The sequence below is a fragment of the Pelobates fuscus genome, chromosome 10, assembly GCF_036172605.1.
Source record: "Pelobates fuscus isolate aPelFus1 chromosome 10, aPelFus1.pri, whole genome shotgun sequence".
Classification (NCBI taxonomy): domain Eukaryota; kingdom Metazoa; phylum Chordata; class Amphibia; order Anura; family Pelobatidae; genus Pelobates; species Pelobates fuscus.
Window position 1 is genome coordinate 4,794,369 of NC_086326.1, and position 24,889 is coordinate 4,819,257.

Consider the following 24,889-nt stretch of genomic DNA (forward strand, 5'->3'; position numbering starts at 1 on the left):
TTAGAAGGATCTTACATGAATTTAGAAGGATCTTACATGAATTCAGGTGGATCTTACATGAGTTGAGAAGGATCTTACATGAATTCAGGTAGATCTTACATGAATTTAGAAGGATCTTACATGAATTCAGGTGGATCTTACATGAATTTAGAAGGATCTTACATGACTTCAGGTGGATCTCACATGAGTTTAGAAGGATCTTACATGGGCTACATTTGGTAAGGTAGATAAGTATTCTATTGTCTACAGGATATTTAACCCTTTCATAAAGCTGAGGTTTTACCTGAATACAAATGGAGATAATGTTTATAATCCATGATTCATATTATTGGACACTATAGTCACTAAAAAATATTTAGCTTAATGAAGCAATTTTGGTGTTTAGATCATGCCCCTGCAGTCTTACTGCTCCAGTCTATGCCAGTTAGGAGTTAAATCACTTTGTTTATGCAGCCTTAGCCACTCCTCCCTGCATGTGACTTACACAGCCTTCCTAAACACTTTCTGTAAATAGTCATCTAATCTTTACATTTCCTTTATTACAAATTCTGTTAGTAGCTTGCTCGACCCTGCAATTACCTCCTTTGTGTGATTAAAGTTAAATTTACAGAGCAGGAGATAAAAACGTTTAAAGTAAGTTACATCTAATTTAAAAAATGAAATAATTTTTTTCATGCAGGCTGTGTCAGTAACAGCCAGAGGAGATGTGGCTAGGGCTGCATAAATAGAAACAAAGTGATTTAATTCCTAAATGACAGAGAACTGAGCAGTGAAACCTCAGTGGCATGATGTATACACCAACATTTAGCTAAATTTGTTTTGGTGCCTATATTGTCCCTTTTAAAAAAATGAGCACAGCTGAGGTTCTTAAAAGTTTTATCTGTGTTTTTAATTTTAATTTATTTAACATACATTTAACAGAGCCTGTCATGATATCACCAGCAAAACCAGATATTCACACATTTTAAAAACTGTATAAATATTAACATACAGATTCTACAACCAGAATGTGAATGTGCCCCCTCTGTTTGTTTAACCTTATATACTCAATCCCTTGCCTAATGGGACACCGTGCCCTATTCCACACTATAAACCCATAGATACAAAAACCCATAGATACAAAAACCTATAGATACACACACGACGGCCTAACAGACAGAACAACATGCAGGCCTGCTGTTTGGGGCACCTAGAATCCAGCCATCAGTAATGTGGTTAAGGGAGCAAACCGCAGAACCAATCATAATCAGACCAACATGATGTTTTATATCACACTTTTCATTAGGCCTTACATTGAGAACAGAGTGAATCATTTTTTGGGGGGAGGAGGGACTTGCAACAAAAACTGTGGAGGGAGCACTGCCCCACTTACCCTCTGGGTAAGCCACCACTCATCCATGAACATCACAGAAAACAAGCCATGTGTCCAAGCTCGACATTTCATCATTGCCCCATTGTTGACAGTACCCTGCTTTCATGTAACCAGCTGCCCGGTGCCAAGAAATTAGAAACAAAATAAATCTGAATGCTATTCATTATTACATGACAAGATGTTTACTTGAAAATGTTAGAACTTTAACTCGAAGCACACAGAAGGACCAGGTTCATTTTGTGTGAAAAAATGGTTGATGTATTTCAAAAATAAAGTTCTCTAAACAAAGAATGCCAAGTGGATTATGGAAGACTTTAGTTCAGTTTTAATAAATTCCCAACAAATCCTGCACTTGAACTCAGCTCACATTGTGTAACGACTGATCTACTTCCTGGTGTTTACATGTACACTCACTGTGCGTCACCTACTTACCAAAAAGACTCCAATATGGGCAGTTACATCATCGACCGTAGGCTAGAATTTTTATAACAATTAAAAATGGGAGTGCGATTGTATGTGTGTGTGAATGCAACACGATGATCTTAAATATAGTAATATTATTGTAAATTATTTAAATCTGAAATTCTGAAAAAAAAAATGGTTGCAAAATGAATGATTTTAAAACCAATCTTTGCTACAAAGACTTTTTATTTGAAAATTGGATGTCCAAGGGTGTTTTGTGTCGATGTTGTGAGAGTGACCTATGCATATATATATATATAACGAAAAGTGTATATACATATATATATATATGACGACAGATTTAATGTATTTTCACACTATATTTAAACACCAAATAATTATTATTTGATACGTGCTCTGGAAGATGTTACTTCATGAGATATCTGTTTGGAAAGTTGTTATGTTGCATATCAGGCTGTTTTGACTTTACCATTAAACGGACGATAAGAGCTGGTACTGGGTGTCTTTATTTCTTCATTCATGTATTCAGTCAAATTCATTTTCTGAAAAGTCTAATAAACTAACATACTGCCTACATAGTGCGTGATATACAATTTGCACACATTGGGGTGCATTACCAGGGCAGTAAATTATGTGATCTCTAGAACTGGCTTTCAAGATTTAGACAAAAACAGCTGGCTTTTTAAAATGTCTTCTTTGCTGAGACTGGAGAGTATTTTGTTTTGTGTGTGGCCATTTTCGGCTATTCAATAATCAAAAGAAACGTAGCTCTTCCAAAACAATCTGTCCAATTGCGTTCTAGTGAGAAGGCAGATTTAAAGTGCATCAGTCACCTCAAAACTATTTTTAATATATTAATCCTTTCATTGAGTATTGAAAAGAAATTGATTTCCTTAAAGGGACACTCCAGGCCCATTGGAGTGGTCTGGGTGCCAACTCCCACCACCCTTAACCCTGCAAAAATAACTATTGCAGTTTTTATAAAGTGCAGTATTTACCTTGCAGGGTTAAGTCCTCCTCTAGTGGCTGTCTACTAGACAGCCAGGAGAGGGACCTCCGTGTTCTTAGAACACAAAAAGTGTTAAATGACGCTGGACGTCCTCACACTATGCATGAGGACCTTCAGCATCGCCGGAATCCCCATAGGAAAGCATTGACCTAATGCATGTGCATTAGGTCTCCCCTGCCGTCTGCCGTCGGCGGGGGAGGATTTTGGGCGGAGCCTGGCCATGCACCGAGGAACATCGGCGCTGGATTCAGGTAAGTCACTGAAGGGGTCTTAACCCCTTCAGCAACATGGGATGGAGGGTGGGAGGGAGAGGGGCACTACAGGGTCCTGCAGTGCCAGGAAAACAGATATGTTTTCCTGGCACTGGAGAGTCCCTTTAATTTAGTGTATGTATATTTCTTTTTTTTTTTTAAATCCCTACCTATATTTAGTACAGGTCCAATTCTAGGATCATAAGCACCTGGGTGCAGAAATATTTTTGGCGCTCTCAGGTGGGTCATATTAGTAACCCCTCCCTTTGCAGATGTCAGGTCCAGACACGCATGTTTCCATGGCATCTATAAGCCCCACCCCTTTTAGCAATCACACTCACTAATTTGACTCACCCTGATAAACACACATTCACTGTCATTGAGTGTGTGTCACTGTGTGCAGAATCAGTAAGTAAGTGTGTGTGTCAAATCAGTGAGAGTGTGTGACTGCCTGAGTGTGTTTCTGTCAGTAAAAGTGTGTGTTGGTCAGTGTCTGTTCTAAATCAGTTTGTGTCAATGTGTCTGTCAGACACAAACTCTCATGGATTTGAAACACACTCACTGACAGACACATATTGACGCACACTCTCAATGACAGATACAATCTCATGGCTTTGAAACACATTGACACACACTAACAAACACACAGATAGACACATGCTCAATGACAGACACACAATCTCACTTATTTGAAACACACTCACTGAGAGACACACACACACATACATGGACAGACACACATACATGGACAGACACACACACTGACAGACCCACAGATACTATCTGTCTCTGTCTCTATCTATCTATCTATCTATCTATCTATCTATATATCTATGATTCAATAAAGCCTTGCCTCTGGTTAGAGTCTATATCTTTGTTACATCTGGGAAGACTAAGGAATCTTTTAATATTAGGAGGCTTGGATTTGGGATGTGGGTGGGAGGTATGGATTTGGAACGTTGGAGTGAGGTATGGATTTCTGATGTAGGTGGGAGGTTTGGATCTGGGACGTGGGCAGGAGGTTTGGATTTGGGACGTGGGCGGGAGGTTTTAATTTGGGATGTGGGTGGGAGGTATGGATTTGGGACATGGAAGGAAGGTATGGATTTGGGACATGGGTGGGAGGTTTGAATTTGGGGCATGGGTGGGAGGTTTGAATTTGGGACGTGGGTGGGAGGTTTGAATTTGGGGCATGGGTGGGAGGTTTGAATTTGGGGCATGGGTGGGAGGTTTGAATTTGGGACGTGGGTGGGAGGTATGGATTTGGGGCATGTGTGGGAGGTATGGATTTCGGACATGGGAGGAAGGTATGGATTTGGGACATGAGTGGGAGGTTTGAATTTGGGGCGTGGATGGGAGGCATAGATTTGGGACGTGGGTGGGAGGTATGGATTTGAGTCATGTGTGGGAGGTTTGAATTTGGGACGTGGGTGGGAGGCATAGATTTGGGACGTGGGTGGGAGGTATGGATTTGAGTAATTTGTGGGAGGTTTTAATTTGGGACGTGGGTGGGAGGTATGGATTTGAGGCATGTGTGGGAGGTATGGATATGGGACGTTTGTGGGAGGTATGTATTTAGAATGTTGGTGGGAGGTTTGAATTTGGGACGTGGGTGGGAGGTATGGATTTGAGGCATGTGTGGGAGGTATGGATATGGGACGTGTGTGGGAGGTATGTATTTAGAATGTTGGTGGGAGGTTTGAATTTGGGACGTGGGTGGGAGGTATGGATTTGAGGCATGTGTGGGAGGTATGGATATGGGACGTGTGTGTGGGAGGTATGGATATGGGACGTGTGTGGAAGGTATGGATTTAGAATGTTGGTGGGAGGTTTGAATTTGGGACGTGTGTGGGAGGTATGGATTTGAGGCATGTGTAGGAGGTATGGATATGGGACATGTGTGGAAGCTTTGGATTTGCAACGTGGGTGGGAAGTATGGATTTGAGGCGTGTATGGGAGGTATGGATATAGAATGTTGGTGGGAGGTTTGAATTAGGGACGTGGGTGGGAGGTATGGATTTGAGGCATGTGTGGGAGGTATGGATATGGGACGTGTGTGGGAGGTATGGATATAGAATGTTGGTGGTGTCAGGATCGGGACAGGGATCCAACACGCAGAGTACAAACAGGTGGTAGGTACGTATACCGGACCTTAGAATGGCCGGACTAACGTAAGTAGTAAGCAAAGAATGGTCTAGAGACAAGCCGAGGTCGAGGGAACGAGAGAGCAGGTAAACGAGAGGCAAGCCGGGTCAAAAGGGTAACAGAGGTAAGCAGAGTAGAATAAACAAGCCGGATCAGAACCAAAGAGTAAAATAGAGGTAAGAGCGCTGAGTGACTAGACTAGCTAGAACCACGACAGGGCAATGAACCAATACACAAAACCTCATTATATACCCTGGTTCCAAATAGATGATCACGCCCCCGACGAGTCCTGATTCGAGCTCAGGACTGATTGACAGGTCGGAACAGCTAATCGTCATGACGTCGGCTACTAGAGCCGCGTCATAAAAGGAGGCGGATCAGAGGCGTCCGGCGTGTAAACGGCCGAAATGACCGCGAGGAACGAGTGAGTCAGTTCTTCTGAGAGGACGGAATTCTCAGTATCTCACCTCCTCTGAGGTAGAGACAACAGGTACCCTGACAGTACCCCCCCTCTCAGAAACGCCCACCGGGCGGAAGGAACCGGGACGAGACGGAAACCGGGAATGAAAAGCCCTGCGGAGGCGAGGAGCATGCACCTCCTCCTGGACCACCCAGGACCTCTCTTCCGGACCATATCCTTTCCAGTCCACAAGATATTGTAACCTCCCCCGAGAAATTCGAGAATCGAGGATGGAGTTGATCTCATACTCCTCCTGGCCCTCAACCTGAACAGAGCGAGGGGAGGGTACAGTGGAGGAAAACCTGTTACAAACTAGAGGCTTCAACAAGGAAACATGAAAGGAGTTGGGGATGCGCAAGCCAGGTGGAAGAGCAAGGCGATACGCAACGGGATTAATTTGAGTCAGAACCTTGTAAGGACCAATGAAACGAGGCGCAAATTTCATAGAGGGAACCTTCAAGCGAATATTTCTGGTACTCAGCCACACCCTATCCCCTGGAATAAAAACCGGAGCCGCCCTTCTACGCTTGTCTGCATGTCGTTTGAACAACGTGGAATTATGAAGGAGAATTTGTCGAGTCTGATCCCACAACTTCTTCAAATTGGCAACATGGACATCAACCGACGGTACCCCTTGGGAAGGGGAAACCGAGGGAAGAATAGGAGGATGAAAGCCATAGTTCATGAAGAAGGGGCTAGAACGAGTAGAGTCACAAACAAGATTGTTGTGTGCAAACTCCGCCCAAGGAATCAGACCGACCCAATCATCCTGGTGTTCGGAAACAAAACAACGCAAATATTGCTCAATCTTTTGGTTGGTGCGTTCAGCAGCTCCGTTAGACTGGGGATGATATGCAGTAGAGAAATTCAGTTTGATACCCAATTGAGAACAAAAGGACTTCCAAAAACGGGAAACAAATTGGGAACCTCTATCAGAGACAATTTCGGAGGGTATACCATGTAAACGAAAAATCTCTCTTGCGAATATCTCAGCCAATTCGGGAGAAGACGGAAGTTTAGGTAATGGTACGAAATGAGCCATCTTAGTAAACCTGTCAACCACCGTGAGAATAACAGTCTGTTTTTTAGAAATAGGTAAATCGACAATGAAATCCATAGCCAGACAAGCCCATGGTCTCTCGGGGATCTCCAAGGGGTGCAAGAGCCCACAAGGAAGCGTATGAGGTTGTTTAGTCTTCATACAGACCTCACATGCCCCGACGAAATCCTTAATATCCTTACGTAACGAAGGCCACCAGAAATCATTAGAAATCAAGGAACACGTCTTGCGTATGCCAGGATGCCCAGCCACTTTGCTGTTGTGAAAGCATTGCAACAGTTCCGGTTGAAGTTCAGGAGGAACGAAGTGCCTTGCCCCGGGGACCTGTCTGGGGGCCAGATGCTGCACTTTCATGATCTCGGCAAGCAACGGAGAGTGTATCCTGAGATTCGTGTTGGCGATAATGTTGCACTTGGGAACTACAGATGACAAAACCACCTCAGATACAGTAGAGGGTTCATGTTGGCGAGACAAAGCATCGGCCTTAGAGTTCTTAGAACCAGGTCTATAGGTGAGCACATAATTGAAATGAGTGAGAAATAAGGACCAACGAGCTTGCCTGGCGGATAAGCGCTTGGCTTCCCCAATATAAGACAAGTTTTTGTGATCCGTTAGAATAGTAACAGGGTGCAAGGTCCCTTCCAATAAATGTCTCCACTCCTTTAAGGCCATAATAACCGCTAATAGTTCCCTGTCACCAATGTCATATCTGCTTTCAGGCCCAGACATTTTTTTGGAAAAAAACCCACATGGATGTAATGGTTTATCCACACCCAATCTTTGAGACAAGATAGCACCTATACCTGTCTCCGAGGCGTCTACCTCGAGTAGAAAAGGCAAAGACGTGTCAGGGTGAACCAAAATCGGTGCTGAAGAGAAACGATCCTTGAGGGTTTTGAAAGCAACGAGAGCTTCAGTAGACCAAGTCTTAGTGTCAGCCCCTTGTCTAGTCATATTAGTAATAGGCGCAATAATAGACGAGTAACCCTTAATGAAGCGCCTATAATAATTAGAGAATCCAATAAACCTCTGAATGGCCTTGAGTCCCCTGGGCAAAGGCCAATCTAAAATAGACTGGAGTTTAACCGGATCCATCTTAAACCCGTCCCCAGAAATAACGTACCCAAGGAAGTTTATCTGAGACTGGTCAAAACTACACTTCTCCAATTTGCAGTATAATCCATGTTGTAGAAGTTTGCGCAATACCCTTCTGACCTGTCTGTGATGAGTCTCAATCTCACTAGAATGTATAAGTATATCATCTAGGTATACGATAACGCAATCATGTTGAAACTCCCTAAGAACCTCATTAATCAGATCCTGAAAAACTGCTGGTGCATTACAGAGACCAAAAGGCATTACCGTGTACTCATAGTGCCCGTAACGGGTATTGAAAGCTGTTTTCCATTCGTCTCCCTGTTGGATTCTCACCAAGTTATACGCCCCTCTGAGATCTAACTTGGTGAAAATTTTGGAGCCCTTTAAACGATCAAAGAGCTCAGTAATCAAAGGAATCGGATAGGCATTTCTAATAGTTATTTTATTCAATCCCCGATAATCAATACAAGGCCTTAATGTACCATCTTTCTTATTCACAAAAAAGAACCTGGCCCCGGCAGGAGAGGAGGATCTCCTAATGAATCCCTTTTCCAGGTTTTCACGAATATACTCCTCTAAGACTAGGTTCTCCTTAGTAGATAAAGGATATACCGTGCCCCTCGGAGGCATGGTACCGGGCAAGAGTCTGATCTTGCAGTCAAAGGACCTGTGTGAAGGTAGAGTGTCAGCATTCTTCTTGTCAAAGACTGCCCTTAAATCCAGGCAGGGGCGGACTGAGCACACGGGCAAATCGGTCATGGACCGAGGGCCCGAGGCTCTGGGGGGCCCGCCCCTGCTGCAGTAAGTAATGGCTGAGCTGGGGAGTTAAACAATCTCCCCAGCCAGCCTGCACTCAGCAAGGGGCCCGCACAGCCTTCCGCGGGCCCCTGCTGCCAAAAATATAATCCTCCGTGCAGGGCACACTGAGAGACAGCTAAGGGGCCTTCCAAAGACCCCACTAGGCTGCCCCTAAGTGTGCCTGTCTCAGTGTGAATTCGGCAGAGGCTCCAGGAGTAGAGCCTCTGCCAGAAGAGGAGCACAGCCACACTCAGCTTGTAGGCTGTCAGTAACACTGCAGCTCCGTGTGGCTGGTTCTGCAGGAAGTTAGATCATGCCATGCGGAGCTGCCCTGATCAGTGTTACAGGCAGCATGAGGCACATGAAGCATCCCCCCCCAGGATGAAGATTCCTCCCTCCCTGGCCAAAGGTAAGACTCAGGGAGGGGGGAATATATATCCTTTTTAAATCTGTTTTTTTTCCTTAATTAATAATGTTTTTAGCATTTACCCCCCCCCCCCCACTACTGCCCCTTAACAGCTCCTATACTTCTCCCCCTCATCAACCACAGCCTCACTACCCCTCTACACCCCATATACCCCTGATCCATCTACAACTCCTATTACCCCCAGGTAACCACTACAACTCCTTTTACCCCAAGGCACCCACAACTACTGCTTATCACCCACTGCAGCCCCCTATACCCCCTTGCCCCCACTACAACACCTACACCCTGCATCCACCACAGCCCCTACCCCTTGTACCCACAACAACCCCTGCACCCACTACATCCCATACCCCCAGACACCCTCTAGATCCCCATACCCCCTGTACCCAATACAGCCCCTACCACCCTGCACATACTACAACCAATACCCCCCTTTCCTCCTCTACAGCCCCTAGTATCACATGCTCCCACTACAGACCCCTATACCCACTACTGCCCCTAACTCCAGGCACCCTCTTAATCCCTATACCCCTTGCACCCACTACAGCCCCTACCAACCTGCACATATTACAGCCGATACCTCCTTGCTCCCTGTAAAGCCCCTATTTTCCCCATTCCTATCCTACATTCCCCTATACCCTCTGCACCCACTACAGCCACTACCCTCTGCAGCCCATACCCCCCTTACCCCTTAAAGTCATTATTAAACCCTTGCCCCCTCTACAGCCCCTCCCTAGCATCCACTACAGCACCTACCGCTCTGCACCCACTACAGCCCCTACCCCAGTGCACCCTTTACAGACCCTCCCACCTACGCACCCTCTTGATCCACTATACCCCCTTGCACCCACTACAGCCCCTATTAACCCCTGCACCCACTACAGGTCCTTACACCAGGCACCCTCTAGATCCCCTATACTCCCTGCACCCACTACAGCCCATACCCACTCTACAGTCCCTAGTAACCCCAGCCCCCTATACCCACTACAGCCTTAGTGGTGGTTATTATTATTGTATTTACAATAACTCCCCTGCATTCAAGCACATTCACTCTCCGTACATATACACCCCTGCATTTACAGACTGTGCACACACATGACCCAGCATTCATAAACATATATCCATATGTTCACGTACTCTGACCCTGCACACACACAAATTATTGATTCAATGCATCTCTATGAGGAGATGCTGATTGGCGCAGCATGGCATTTTGCTGCTCATGTTCAATTTCCTTCCAATGCTTTCCTATGGGAAAGTATTGGATTGTCTGAGATCTAAATCGATGATCTCAGCCAAGGAGAACACCCAGGCTGCACTTTTTTAACGGGGGAGAGAGGGGGGCTGGGACCTAAACGTTTATTTTAAACCTATAGTGTCAGGAATACACTATATATATATATATATATATATATATATATAATATATTTGTTGACACTATAGTGTTCCTCGTAACGGTTAACACCTGATTTGTAATTTAAGATGCAAAATTTGGAGGCCTGCATACCCTTTTATACGTATTGCCATGCTACGTAAACACATAAAAATTACTACCCTATTTAAAAAAAACATGTATTTAACTATACTCTGAAGACTTACACCAAAGCTCACAATGAATATGCACACAGAAACATTCATTCACTTTACATGCACATACAATCAAATACACAGTACATCTACACCAACATTTATATTGGCCTACAGGGGGCCCAGGTCCTAATTTTGCCCAGGGGCCCTGACCACTGTCAGTCCGTCCCTGAATCCAGGTATAGGGGTGGTATTTGTAAGTCAGAAGACTGGGTAGAATTAACCAGTGTGTCAGCTACGCAAACCGGTGAGACCTTCTGTAAGCACCTGTCTCGGCAACCCTGGCCCCAAGAGATTATTTCACCCAATTCCCAATCGATAATGGGGTTATGTTTCTTAAGCCAAGGATACCCTAAGACTATAGGAACAGAAGGAGATGAAATGAGCATAAGAGATATACCCTCCTCGTGTAGGATACCAACAGTTAAGTTAACAGGTAAGGTCTCATGAGAAATAACAGGTTCAGATAATGGTCTACCATCTATGGCCTCAACGGCCAAGGGTGTATCCCTTAGCTGGGATGGGATAGAGTGTTTAGTGACGAAGGTTCGGTCAATTAAGCTTTCAGCAGCTCCGGAGTCTATCAACGCCATGGTATTAAGTACTCCCTTCTCCCAAACTAAAGAAACAGGTAGTAGAAGCCTATGATCTTTATAGTCATGTATAGAGGACAAGATAGAAACACCCAAGGCCTGTCCTCTGGAGGAACTTAGGTGCGAGCGTTTTCCGGGCGGTTAGGACAATTTAGGCGTAGGTGATCTCTTGCTCCACAATACATGCACAACCCCTCCCTTCTCCTGTACTGTCTCTCCTCTTCTGAGAGACGAGTATTGCCTATCTGCATAGGTTCTGGAAGCGCTAAAGTTGTAGATTCAGGACTTTGAAATGTGGGAGCTAGTCTAAAGGAAGGTCTACAGGTTCTATCTCGAGTGTTCTGTCTCTGTCTTAACCGTTCATCAATTCGTGAAATAAAAGAAATTAAATCTTCCAAATTTTCAGGAAGCTCTCTTGTGGCAACCTCATCTAGAATTTGGTCTGATAGTCCGTTTAGAAATACGTCCATGTAAGCCTGTTCATTCCACCTGACTTCTGCTGCCAGGGATCTGAGAGTCTAGGAGAACCGACCTGAGTGTTTGTACCTGCAGGATCCATGACCCTGTCGTAATGTCAGGATCGGGACAGGGATCCAACACGCAGAGTACAAACAGGTGGTAGGTACGTATACCGGACCTTAGAATGGCCGGACTAACGTAAGTAGTAAGCAAAGAATGGTCTAGAGACAAGCCGAGGTCGAGGGAACGAGAGAGCAGGTAAACGAGAGGCAAGCCGGGTCAAAAGGGTAACAGAGGTAAGCAGAGTAGAATAAACAAGCCGGATCAGAACCAAAGAGTAAAATAGAGGTAAGAGCGCTGAGTGACTAGACTAGCTAGAACCACGACAGGGCAATGAACCAATACACAAAACCTCATTATATACCCTGGTTCCAAATAGATGATCACGCCCCCGACGAGTCCTGATTCGAGCTCAGGACTGATTGACAGGTCGGAACGGCTAATCGTCATGACGTCGGCTACTAGAGCCGCGTCATAAAAGGAGGCGGATCAGAGGTGTCCGGCGTGTAAACGGCCGAAATGACAGCGAGGAACGAGTGAGTCAGTTCTTCTGAGAGGACGGAATTCTCAGTATCTCACCTCCTCTGAGGTAGAGACAACAGGTACCCTGACAGGTGGGAGGTTTGAATTTGGGACGTGGGTGGGAGGTATGGATTTGAGGCATGTGTAGGAGGTATGGATTTGAGGCATGTGTAGGAGGTATGGATTTGAGGCATATGTAGGAGGTATGGATATGGGACATGTGTGGAAGCTTTGGATTTGCAACGTGGGCGGGAGGTTTGGATTTGGGACGTGGGTTGGAGGTATGGATTTGGGTGGGAGGTTTTAATTTAGGACATGGAAGGGAGGTTTGGATTTGGGACGTGTGTGGGAGGTATGGATTTGGGAGATGCCATAACACAACTTGCCTCACTGGTGAGGCTCACAATAGGCTGTCCCTCCCATCAGTCCCAGCACATATAGGGCCATGCAAAGTGCAATGCACTGCATGGTCCTATTGCTTGAGGACAGTTCCTTGGCGTCCCTAGATATGGAACTGCAAGCCTCCTAATAGTCCTGCTTTCAGTCATGATTTCGCACAATCCCCCATTAAGTTTCTAGTGTCTGACAACTGGGACACCAAGGAACTGTCCCAGGGAAGCATAGCGCAAGGGAATCATTACAGGGCGTTCCTGCACTTTTTCCACAGCAGGAACGCCGTTCCTGTTTGTGGTCCTGCAGGACTTGTTTTTAAGGTCTTCGAGAGCGTGATGTTACAGCAGTTTACTCACAGGCAGGTATATTCACTAACGTGAGAATACAAAGTGAATTTCAAATTTTAGGTCACAATAGTTGAACTTGAAAAGTTCTCTACGTCAGCAATGCTTTCAATTCAACTACTCTGGCCTTAAATTAAAACTCACATTGAAGTCTTACTTCAGTAAATAAGTGACCTCTTGCTAATCATCAGTGATTAGAAATAATTTTCTTTTGACCAAGTAAACTTATCATGGTACGAGAAAATCATTTTACCATGTTAATAAACACTATAGTCACCATCTACCTTTTGTTTTTATTAATTATATGTTATTTTGTGTGTGACACTGTAAACACTGAAGCACAATAAGAAACGTATTGATTGGCACTGTCACTTTATTTTAGTATACACTTTACATAAGGTGTGGCAGACATGGCATCAGTCCCTGGGGATGTCCAAACCCATATTGAGTTCTTGTGAACAGATCCGTATTCCCCTGTTTGGGAACCGAGAAGAACTTGTGTGGCCCCCCATTATTGACTTGGAACACACACCACCCCTGGCTGTTAACCGCAATAAAGAAGTATTGAGTGCTTTCCCTGCGTGGCTGTCGTTCGTAAAACCAAATGCACGTGGTTCAGAGCATGGCCATTTTGTCTCCCGAACACAGGCACCGGTACTTGGTTGTCGAGTGCGTGGGACCAATTTTGGCTACACATTCTCGCGAACCCCGGTCAAACAGTACTGCTGCCTGTATACTTTCCTGATCAACTTCACAAACCATGTTCAGGAGATATGATCTACTGACTGGGTGGAGCATTCGCTACCTAAGAGCCAGGGGGAGTGTTCGTCTGTGTTTGTGCAGGAACTCCCGAACCAAGATCAGCTACAGCCCTGAATTCTCTGGAACTCTTTTAGGGCATCACCTTGGGGCCGGCCGGTGAAATCTTCTCCCGAAATTCGTTCCACCGAACCAATCTGAGTGCTATGTTGTGCTATTTAGGGATATAAGAATTGTGGGGTTCCTGTAATGTTTATTTTTTTTTGGAATGTTTTATCATATTTTATGTATTTAATGTAACTGAGAGATAATGGAGTTATCTAAAATTCCCAGCTCAATTATCTCTCAGACCCAGAGCATCTTGTGAAAATTCCCTTTAAACTTGATATGGAGACCCCATACTATGGGGCTGTGCATAAAAAGCCGTGTGTGGGCTAATAAAAATCGGTTGACTCCCAGAACTGTGTGTCATCCAGTTACTGGGGGAATGGGCTATATCTACTAACCAGCGCTTCCCTTACTGCTCCCAAGGGATTACAGCGGAGATATACATTCTCAGTATTGCAGCTCCGCTACATAAGGTTCTGTTGAAGTGCTACACTATATTTAGAACATAATTCAAAAGTACTATAAATAATCTGTGCGGTGGAGCCTAACTGGCTAGCTGAGTGGACGCATGTTGAATGAGCACTTGGGCTCCGTACGGCTCCCAAGGTGACCACAGATAATTTCTCAGCTGAGGCCCATATCATTACATCTCTGGCCTTGCTGGACTTCATCTTTCCACGAATTCTGAACTAATCTGGCGGCAATACAGCAGTGCATGCAGTTACCTAAACCAAACACCATCGAATCTCCAACTCAGCACCCCTGTGCACATCAGACCGCTTTGCAATTGGAGGCTCCCTGCACCCAGGCGAGTTAGCAAAACACTCCCTCAACACAGCAGATGCCGGGGGGACTAGTGACTGTAAATCTCCTGAGACTTATAAAACCCTGATCTGAAAATTGTAGCACTGAGGAGCAAAGCCAGGGCACAAAAGGCTTTGGGACCATGCTCTCAACATTCTCTCAGGAGGGCGAATCTCACAACTGGAAGACTCAGTGGCACTCAGATGTAGGACTGCAACCAGTGCTTCCACAGCAAATACACTTACCTACCAGAAACATCCTGCCAAGAACCCAGCAGTCTTCCCATAAATTGGAAATTGGCTGAAGGAGCAAGGGGGCCCTGGCTGCCTTCTGTTTTAAGGAGGCGATCTTGCCGGCATAGGCATCTTCCCAGCTCCCATATTTTGCGGTTGACTCTTGTGTCACACCAGGCTTTGTAGTTATTCTTTTGATCCAGCTCACCTTTAACTTCATCTCAAAGCACTACACTCTGGCTATTTTAATAGCATTTATCTTTCACTGTTAATTCTCTTACTTTTCCGACTAATAAGATATATTATAATATCGTATTATTATAATACTAATAAAAAAGATTAGAACATTTGTGCTAAAATTTCTAATGTGGTGCCCTTGTTATGCTATGTTTGACATGAATAAACCTGTCTATGCTGCCATGGCTTTGCAGGCATCTTTGTACCTCTGTGCACAACCAAAATAAAGAATTAAAAAAAATAATCTATATCCTCTCTTTATAATGGAGACATGGGAGAACAGGTTACAATAGAGACCTTAACGCAAGTTGAAATCATTGTTAACTTGTTCTTGCTGCCATCTGTTATCTCGTTTCCAAAGGTATAACATCTCAGAACGCTCTAAGTGACACCCACAGGATAAAAGAGCCATTAAACTGTGGAGGAGAGAGATGTAACATATGGCACACAACTGATTTCTTTTATCTCCAAGCTTCATTATGATAAAACATGTTTCTAAATGATTTTGAAAAAAAGCATTGAAAGTCATGTTTCAGTGTTTGCAGATGTCACAAAACTCTGAAAAATCATACAATGTGAGCAAGATATTACTTTGCTGCAGAGGGATTTAGATAGACTGGAGGACTGGGCACTCAAATGGCAGAGGAAATTTAATGTTGAAAAATGCAAAGTTATGCACTTCGGCGTAAAGAATACACAAGCAACGTATACCCTTAATGGAAGCGAATTAGGGATAACAACACACGAAAAGGACTTGGGAATTGTTATAGACAACAAACTATGCAACAATGTGCAATGTCAATCAGCAGTGGCCAAGGCCAGTAAGGTATTGTCATGCATGAAAAAGGGCATTCATTCTCGGGATGAGAATATCATTTTGCCTCTTTATAAATCACTGGTAAGACCACATCTTGAATATGCTGGGCAATTTTGGGCACCTGTTCTAAAGAAGGATATTATGGCACTAGAAAAAGTGCAGAGGCGGGCTACAAAATTAATAAAAGGAATGGAACATATCAGCTATGAAGACAGGTTAACAAATTTAAACCTATTTAGTTTAGAAAAACATCGACTGAGAGGGGATATGATAACATTATACAAATATATTCGGGGCCAATACAAACCATTGTGTGGAAATCTATTCACAAACCGGACTTTACATAGGGCACGAGGACATGAGTTTAGACTGGAAGAAAGAAGATTTCGTATAAGGCAAAGGAAAGGTTTTTTTACTGCAAGAACAATAAGGATGTGGAATTCTGTGCCTGAAGAGGTGGTTTTATCAGAGTCCATACAGATGTTCAAACAGCTACTAGATGCATACTTGCAAAAACAGAATATTCAAGGATATAATCTTTCAATGTAGGGTAATAACTGCTTGATCCAAGGATAAATCTGACTGCCATTCGGGGGTCAAGAAGGAATTTTTTTCCTAGCTTGTTTCAAAAGTGCTTCAAACTGGGTTTTTTGCCTTCTTTTGGATCAACAGCAAAAACAAATGCGAGGAATGCTGAACTTAATGGACGCAAGTCTCTTTTCTAATTAATATACCCCCACCCCTATTTATATATCATGTTAGTTAATATACCCCCACCCAATTTGGATATCATGTTAGTTAATATACCTCCACCCCTATTTATATATCATGTTAGTTTATATACCCCCACCCCAATTTATATATCATGTTAGTTAATATACCCCCACCCCTATTTATATATCATGTTAGTTTATATACCCCCACCCCAATTTATATATCATGTTAGTTAATATACCCCCACCCCTATTTATATATCATGTTAGTTAATATACCCCCACCCCTATTTATATATCATGTTAGTTAATATACCCCCACCCCTATTTATATATCATGTTAGTTAATATATCCCCACCCCTATTTATATATCATGTTAGTTAATATACCCCCACCCCTATTTATATATCATGTTAGTCAATATACCCCCACCCCTATTTATATATCATGTTAGTTAATATACCCCCACCCCTATTTATATATCATGTTAGTCAATATACCCCCACCCAATTCATATATTATGGTAGTTAACTCCCACTCAATTTATATATCATGTTGGTTAATATACCCCCACCCCTATTTATATATCATGGTAGTTAATATACCCTCACCAGTGGTGTATCCTGGTTTTGTTCTGCCCCCCTCCCACCCCGAGCCACCCCCACCCAACCCTTCCCCCCTGCCCCGCCTTCTAAATACACACACACATTCACTGACAGATACGCAAACACTAGCTAACAGAAACACACACTCGCTAACAGAAACACACACTCACTCACTAACAGACACACCCACTCACTAACAGACAAACACACACTCACTAGCAGACAAACACATACTCACTAAAGGACACACACAGACACACACTAACAGACACACACACACTCACTAACAGACACACACACTAACAGGCAAACACACACACTAACAGACACACACTCACTCACTAACAGACACACACTCACTCACTCACTAACAGACACACACACTCACTAACAGACAAACTCACACTCACTAACAGATACACAGACACACACCAGCAGACACACATACTCACTAACAGACACACACACTCACACTCCCTCACATTAACACACTCCCTTTTATTTTTTGGTTTAACCCTCCAGCCTCCTTACCTTTGGGAATTCTGGGAGGCAGGGGGGGTTCTCCCTCTCCCTGGGGTATAGTTAGGCTGCTGGGCGGCGGCGCTGGCGGGCGGCTGGCGAGGGAGCACTTTCCCCTGAGCGCTCTGCTCAGCTCCCGCACGTGCCGCAGAGTGATGCCGGGAGCCGGAATATGACATCATATTCCGGCTCCCGGCATCATTCTGCGGCGCGCGAGGGAGCTGAGCAGACAGCTCAGGGGAAAGTGCTCCCTCGCCAGCCACCCGCCAGCGCCGCCCGCCCGCCTGGCTGGTCGGTTAGCCACAAGGCTAACAAGGCATTTGCCCTGGGCATTTGGGGGTGGCTTTTTTCGCCGCCCCCTTGAAAATGCCGCCCAAGGCAAATGCCTTGTTTGCCTCGCGGCTAAAACGTCCCTGCCCTCACCCACAATGATAGGTCTCCAGATGGACAGTTTTTGCCTAAAGCTTGCTATTCATCTTTCAGTTCTTTACAATTTGGTGTTTAGTTAATAAAACAAAATAAAATCGGAGTGTTTGCAATTTTACAACTAATTTGTTTTCAGCCATTGTGTTAGTGAGTGAGATAGCTCGGGTGGTTAAACACCAACTGTAGAATTGGTTAAAAGTTTTTTTACAGTTTTCATATCAAGAGTAAATACGGCATTTCATTCCTTAAAAAATAATTATAATTACTTCCTTAAGGACCATTTACTTTAGTAATATCAGTTTTGTCCAAAATTGGACACAAAGGCAGAAAATAAACTACCGCCTTAGCAATATCCCAGAAAACCAGAAGGACTGGGGGTTAAACAAAAAACCCAGCTTAGTGTCATATAATTAAAAGTAAGCTCTTGGGGGTCATGCTGTAGCAGTTATGGCACTTAGAGTGCCCCCTGAAGGAGAAGATTGTCATGACAGCATGGAAATATTGTCTATTGGGGAAAATCCATAAAGTGTCGATGAATGAACAACAAAATTGCCATTTGGAATTACAATTATTCATATAGCGCCAACATATTCCATAGCGCTGTACAATAGGTGAACAAGAATTATGGGAGCAGTAGGTGAAGAGGGCCCTTCCCAAACACGTTTACAATTTAAAGGATTATGTGAATTCAGCATCTTTATGTAACAGTATTTGAAATAAAAAATGATTAAATAAAGATTTTTACTCACCTTTTCCAGCACCGAGGCTCTTTTGGCGCTTCTTACCTCCCCCCTCCCCTCCCCCCACAAGATGTCATTGAGGAGTTATGACTTCCTCTGGGATGGTCCAATTCAGTGATCGTCGTACAGGAGCATTGAGGACCTGACGCACATGCTTCAATGCTTTCCCGTGGGGGCTTCGGAGTTACGTAACCATGTACTTGGTCAGTGCAGTGCAAGCGCCTCTACTGGATGTCAGGAAGACAGCCACTAACGGTGGGTTTAACCCTGCAATGTAAACATTGTAATTTCATTTTGTAATTAAAAAAAACTGCAATAAAATGACAGTGAAACTGCACCCAGACCATTGACCCTAGTTAAAATATCTGCACAGTGTATCGAACATTGAAACAGTGACTGTGTCCACAGACACATTGATACCACTATAGGACAGTGATAGTTCAATTTAACATTGCTGTTGGCTGGTTACATCTTGAGTAATATTTTTGGGTTATATCTCCCATAAAGCTCGGCTAGCGTTTACCCCTGTAACCTACAATGCTAAGTTTCCCTATCGGTGCTCTACAGGTAGCAGAACAGAGAGCAGAGTCCCATTTCTAAGCAGGATCGTGCTCAGCAAGTCAATGACCAAGTGAAAGTTAATGTGTGTAATGGGTAGGAAAATGGGCAGAATTCATTCATTGCATGTAGAAGATTCTGTGTTTTATGATACCAGTTTTTAATTCCCCTGTCATTTTCAAGATTTCTTAATGTAATTGAGGCACTGAGTATTGCGCTATTATCCACAAAGACATGTTTTACATAAGAAAATGCCCACAACTATTATGTACCATTACTGATTTAGAGGAAACACACTGTACAGTACAAAGATTGTGCTTCACTACACTCATTATCTGAGAAGATACTGTATCGCTGCTGGTTTGTGTTTTTTACATTACATATTGTGTTAACATAAGAGGATTTACCCATTAACGCTTGTAAAATAAACACTGTATAAAATGGCTCTCTTTTACCATCTCGAACAAAACATGTAGTAATGGCTTAAGAAAACACAATCTAAAATGATATACGGTATTAGAATAACACATTTACCCTGGAAATGGGGAGCTCCTAAACTATGCTTTAAGCATTGTCCTTCTTTTACATATTGAAATTATTTTAATGCAAAACTGGTTTGCACAAATCCTTTTGAAGTGCCTTAACCAGAAATAAACACACAATAATGTAAATGTCATCATATGATTTCACCAAATGTATAGTGTTTGCATTTCAATGAGGACTTGTGTTCCTTGTAATCTGTTCTTTAATGTAGTGTCCTCAAAGAACCCAGCAATAACCAGGTTACATTCCCAGATAAAATAAATCATGAGTTTCTTTTTAAATGATATCATCGAGATATGTGCAGGCATAGTCTTGGAAACCATTTAGAAGTTGGTCCACCATCCTCTGGAAGGTAGCCGGAGCGTTTTTCATGCTAAACGACATCCCCTTAAATTGGCATGAGCCGAATGGGGTGACAAACGCTGACTTAGGGATGGCTTCAAGGGCTAGGGGGACCTGCCAATACCCCTTACAAAGATTAATTGTAGTGAGGTATTGGCCCCTAGCCATCCGGTCTAACAGCTCATCTATCCTGGGCATCGGATAGGCATCTGACACTGTCTTATCATTCAACCTATAGTAATCCACGCAGAAAAGGGTCATACCATCCCGTTTTGGTATGAGGACTACTGGGGAGACCCAGGGGCTGTCAGAAGACTCAATAGCCCCCAGTTGGAGCATCTCTTGGATCTCCTTGCACATACTTTCCTGTACCGATCCTGGGATTTGATATGGGGTTTGGCGCAATGGGAGTTGACCTGGTGTCTCTACGCAGTGAGTAGCCAAAGGAGTGTACCTAGGTACGTTGGAGAAGGTAGAAGAGTTGTTGTATCTCGATCCGCTCCTGTGGGCTCAGCTGTTCTCCCTATTTAACCTCCTCTATCTCACCTGACTGACTCCCGTCCCCTAGGAGGTCGGATAGGGGAAGTTTGTACCAAGTGCGCTGGCAGTTCTGTGCTGCCTGGAGGTTCTCTCGAACAGACCAAGTCAACTCCTCCAGACGGTCACGGAATTCCAGCACATATGGAATGATGGTGTAACCATCATGGCCATGATCCCCCTCACAGTGCTCTCGGAAAAGGTCTAAGGGTCCCCTCACCCGCCTCCCAAAGAGTAGCTCGAATGGGGAGCACCCTGTGGATTCCTGCGGTACCTCCCGGTAAGCAAACAAAACTTTCTTTTGGATCAACAGCAAAAAACATATGTGAGGAAGGCTGAACTTGATGGACGCAAGTCTCTTTTCAGCTATGTAACTATGTAACTATGTAACTGTGTAACTATGAATCTCTCCCAATCTCGGTGAGTCTCTGCAAATGCCCGAAGCATTTGTTTTAGCGTCAGGGGCGTACCTAGAGCATATGGCACCCGGGGCGGGTCCTAGTTTTGGCACCCTCCCCCCCTTTGCACTTTAAAATGTACAAAACACCCAAAAAAATTTTAATGTATGTAGCATTGAGCAGTGCTTGCATGTTTCAATGTAAGCATGCTTTTGTATGGAGTAAGTGTGAGTGAATGAATGGGTGTGTTTGTATGTAGTGTTGGCATTTTAATGCAGGCATGCTTTTGTGTGTAGTGTTGGCGAGATGCAGTGGTTATATATAATGGTGATGTTTTAATACAGAGGTGTGTTTGTATGTAGTGTTTGCACTGGAATGCAGGGATGTGTTTGTGTATAGTGTTGGCAAGATGCTGAGATGTGGGATTGCCATATTTAAGGACACCAAATAAGGGAGCTATCTGCTAAACAGCACCCTAATTTGGTATCTTTACATATGGAATCTCACATAAGGGCACCAATTTAAGGAATTCTCTACTAAACAGCTAAAAGATCAAAATTTAAAAAGCCTTTTTCTTAATTTTAATCTTTAGGTTGTTTAGTAGATAACTCACTTATTTGTTATCCTTATGTGGGATGGACATATTTAAGGACACCAAATTAGGGAGCTATCTACTAAACATATACACAACCACAGATATACAAACGCATTTAGTTATTAAGAGGTCCAACCAACCTCCCTACCTTACTCTGGGAGTGACAAGCGGTTGCTGCTGGGCTGGGATCTCTGTGCTCTTCCTTCACAGCTCACTTGCACGACCAGTAGTGATGCCGATGCCAGGATGACGTCATACCCCGGCTGCCGGCTTACTGCAGGGCGTACACAAACTCCTATATGGTCCATAAAAATGTTTAATCTCACTGCCTTCCAGTATATATCTGTCCTATCTGTCTGGGGGAATGTGACAACGTGGATGTATATGTAAGTGGGTGAGTATTACTATCAGGAGACAGGTATATGGCAGCGAGGGACAGTGTGGTGGATACTATGACAGTGTGTGCCATTGCACACAGTGGATTGAAGGAGGCGACTGCAGGTGAGGTGGTGAGTATATGGTGTTTTATGTCACGCGTGGGAACAATGGGGTTGGGTGTTATATGGAAGAGAGGATATTATGTCAAGGCAGGGCCAGGGTGTATGGCAGGGTGTGTATTATGATACGGTGGAGGTATATAGCAGGGAGGGGATTATGGCAGTGTGGGGATTATATGACATGTTAAAGGGGTATATGCCAGGGTGGGAATTATGACCAGGTAGTGGGTTTATAGCAGGGAGGATATTATGACAAGGCAGGGGTTTATATGGCGGGGTGTATATGACAGAGAGGGCAGGGGTGTTGAAATAAAAAAAAAAAAAAACTACTTGTCCAGGGACTAAAGTGTTTGCCCTATCTACTTGTCTGCCGTGACAATCTACTTGTCCTGATACAAATCTTTATTGATAGTAATTTAGGAGACAGACCTGGTGTAGGGGTGATAGGGATGTAGTATGGGTAAGACACATAGTGTGGGGGTGGGATGTAGTGTGTGTAGGGAATTGTAAGGCACATAGTGTGCTGTGGGATAGGGTTGGCAGAGTGAGGATGGGACAGGTGGCAGAGCGTAGGAGGGAGGGGCTGACAGAGCGTGGGAGGAAGTGACAGGTAGCAGAGTGAGGGAAAGAGGGAGTGACAGGTAGCAGAGTGAGGGAAAGAGGGAGTGACAGGTGGCAGAGTGAGGGAAGGAGGGAGTGACAGGTGGCAGAGTGAGGGGGTGGCAGAGTGAGGGGATGACAGGTGGCAGAGTAAGGGGATGACTGGTCGCAGAGTGAGGGGGTAGTTAGTGACAGAGTGACTGAGGGAGGGGGTGACAGGGTGACTGAGGGAGGGGGTGACAGACAGATTGACTGAGGGGGGGTGACTGGTGACTGAGGGAGGGGGTGACGGACAGATTGACTGAGGGGGGGTGACTGGTGACTGAGGGAGGGGGTGACTGGTGGCAGAGTGAGGGGGTGACTGGTGGCAGAGTGAGGGGGTAACAGAGTGACTGAGGGAGGGGGTAAAAGAGTGACTGAGGGAGGGGGTAACAGAGTGACTGAGGGAGGGGGTGACTGGGTGACAGGGTGACTGAGGGAGGGGGTGACTGGTGACAGAGTGACTGAGGAAGGGGGTGACAGGGTGACTGAGGGAGGGGTTGACTGGTGACTGAGGAAGGGGTTGACTGGTGACTGAGGAAGGGGGTGACAGGGTGACTGAGGAAGGGGGTGACAGGGTGACTGAGGGAGGGGGTGACTGGTGACAGAGTGACTGAGGGGGGTGACTGAGGGAGGGGGTGACTGGTGACAGGGGGAGTGACTGGGGGGTGACTGGTGACAGAGTGACGGGGTGACAGGGTGACTGAGGGAGGGGGTGACTGGTGACAGGGTGACTGGGGAGGGGGTGACTGGTGACAGAGTGACTGAGGGGGGTGACAGGGTGACTGAGAGGGTGACAGGGTGACTGAGTGGCTGAGGGGGGATGACAGGGTGACGGAGGGAGGGGGTGACAGGGTGACTGGTGACAGAGTGACTGAGGGGTGTGACAGGGTGACTGAGGGGGGTGACAGGGTGACTGGTGACAGGGTGACTGGGGGGGTGACTGGTGACAGGGTGACTGAGGGGGGTGACAGGGTGACTGAGGGGGGGTGACAGGGTGACGGGGGGTGACAGGGTGACTGAGGGGGGTGACCTGGTGACAGGGAGAATGGTGACAGGGTGACTGAGGGGGTGACAGGTGACTGAGGGGGTGACAGGGTGACTGAGGGGGGTGACAGGGTGACTGAGGGGGGTGACAGAGTGACTGAGGGAGGGGGTGACAGGGTGACTGAGGGAGGGGGTGACAGGGTGACTGAGGGGGGTGATAGGGTGACTGAGGGAGGGGGTGAGAGGGTGACAGAGGGAGGGGGTGACAGGGTGATTGAGAGGGGTGACAGGGTGACAAGGTGAGGGGGTGACAGGGTGAGGGGGGTGACAGGGTGACTGAGGGGGGGTGACAGGGTGACTGAGGGAGGGGTTGACTGGTGACTGAGGGAGGGGGTGACAGGGTGACTGAGGGGGGGTGACAGGGTGACTGAGGGGGGTGACAGGGTGACTGGGGGGGTGACTGGTGACAGGGTGACTGAGGGGGTGACAGAGTGACTGAGGGAGGGGGTGACAGGGTGACTGAGGGAGGGGGTGACAGGGTGACTGAGGGAGGGGGTGACAGGGTGACTGAGGGAGGGGGTGACAGGGTGACTGAGGGGGGTGATAGGGTGACTGAGGGAGGGGGTGAGAGGGTGACAGAGGGAGGGGGTGACAGGGTGATTGAGAGGGGTGACAGGGTGACAAGGTGAGGGGGTGACAGGGTGAGGGGGGTGACAGGGTGACTGAGGGGGGGTGACAGGGTGACTGAGGGAGGGGTTGACTGGTGACTGAGGGAGGGGGTGACAGGGTGACTGAGGGGGGGTGACAGGGTGACTGAGGGGGGTGACAGG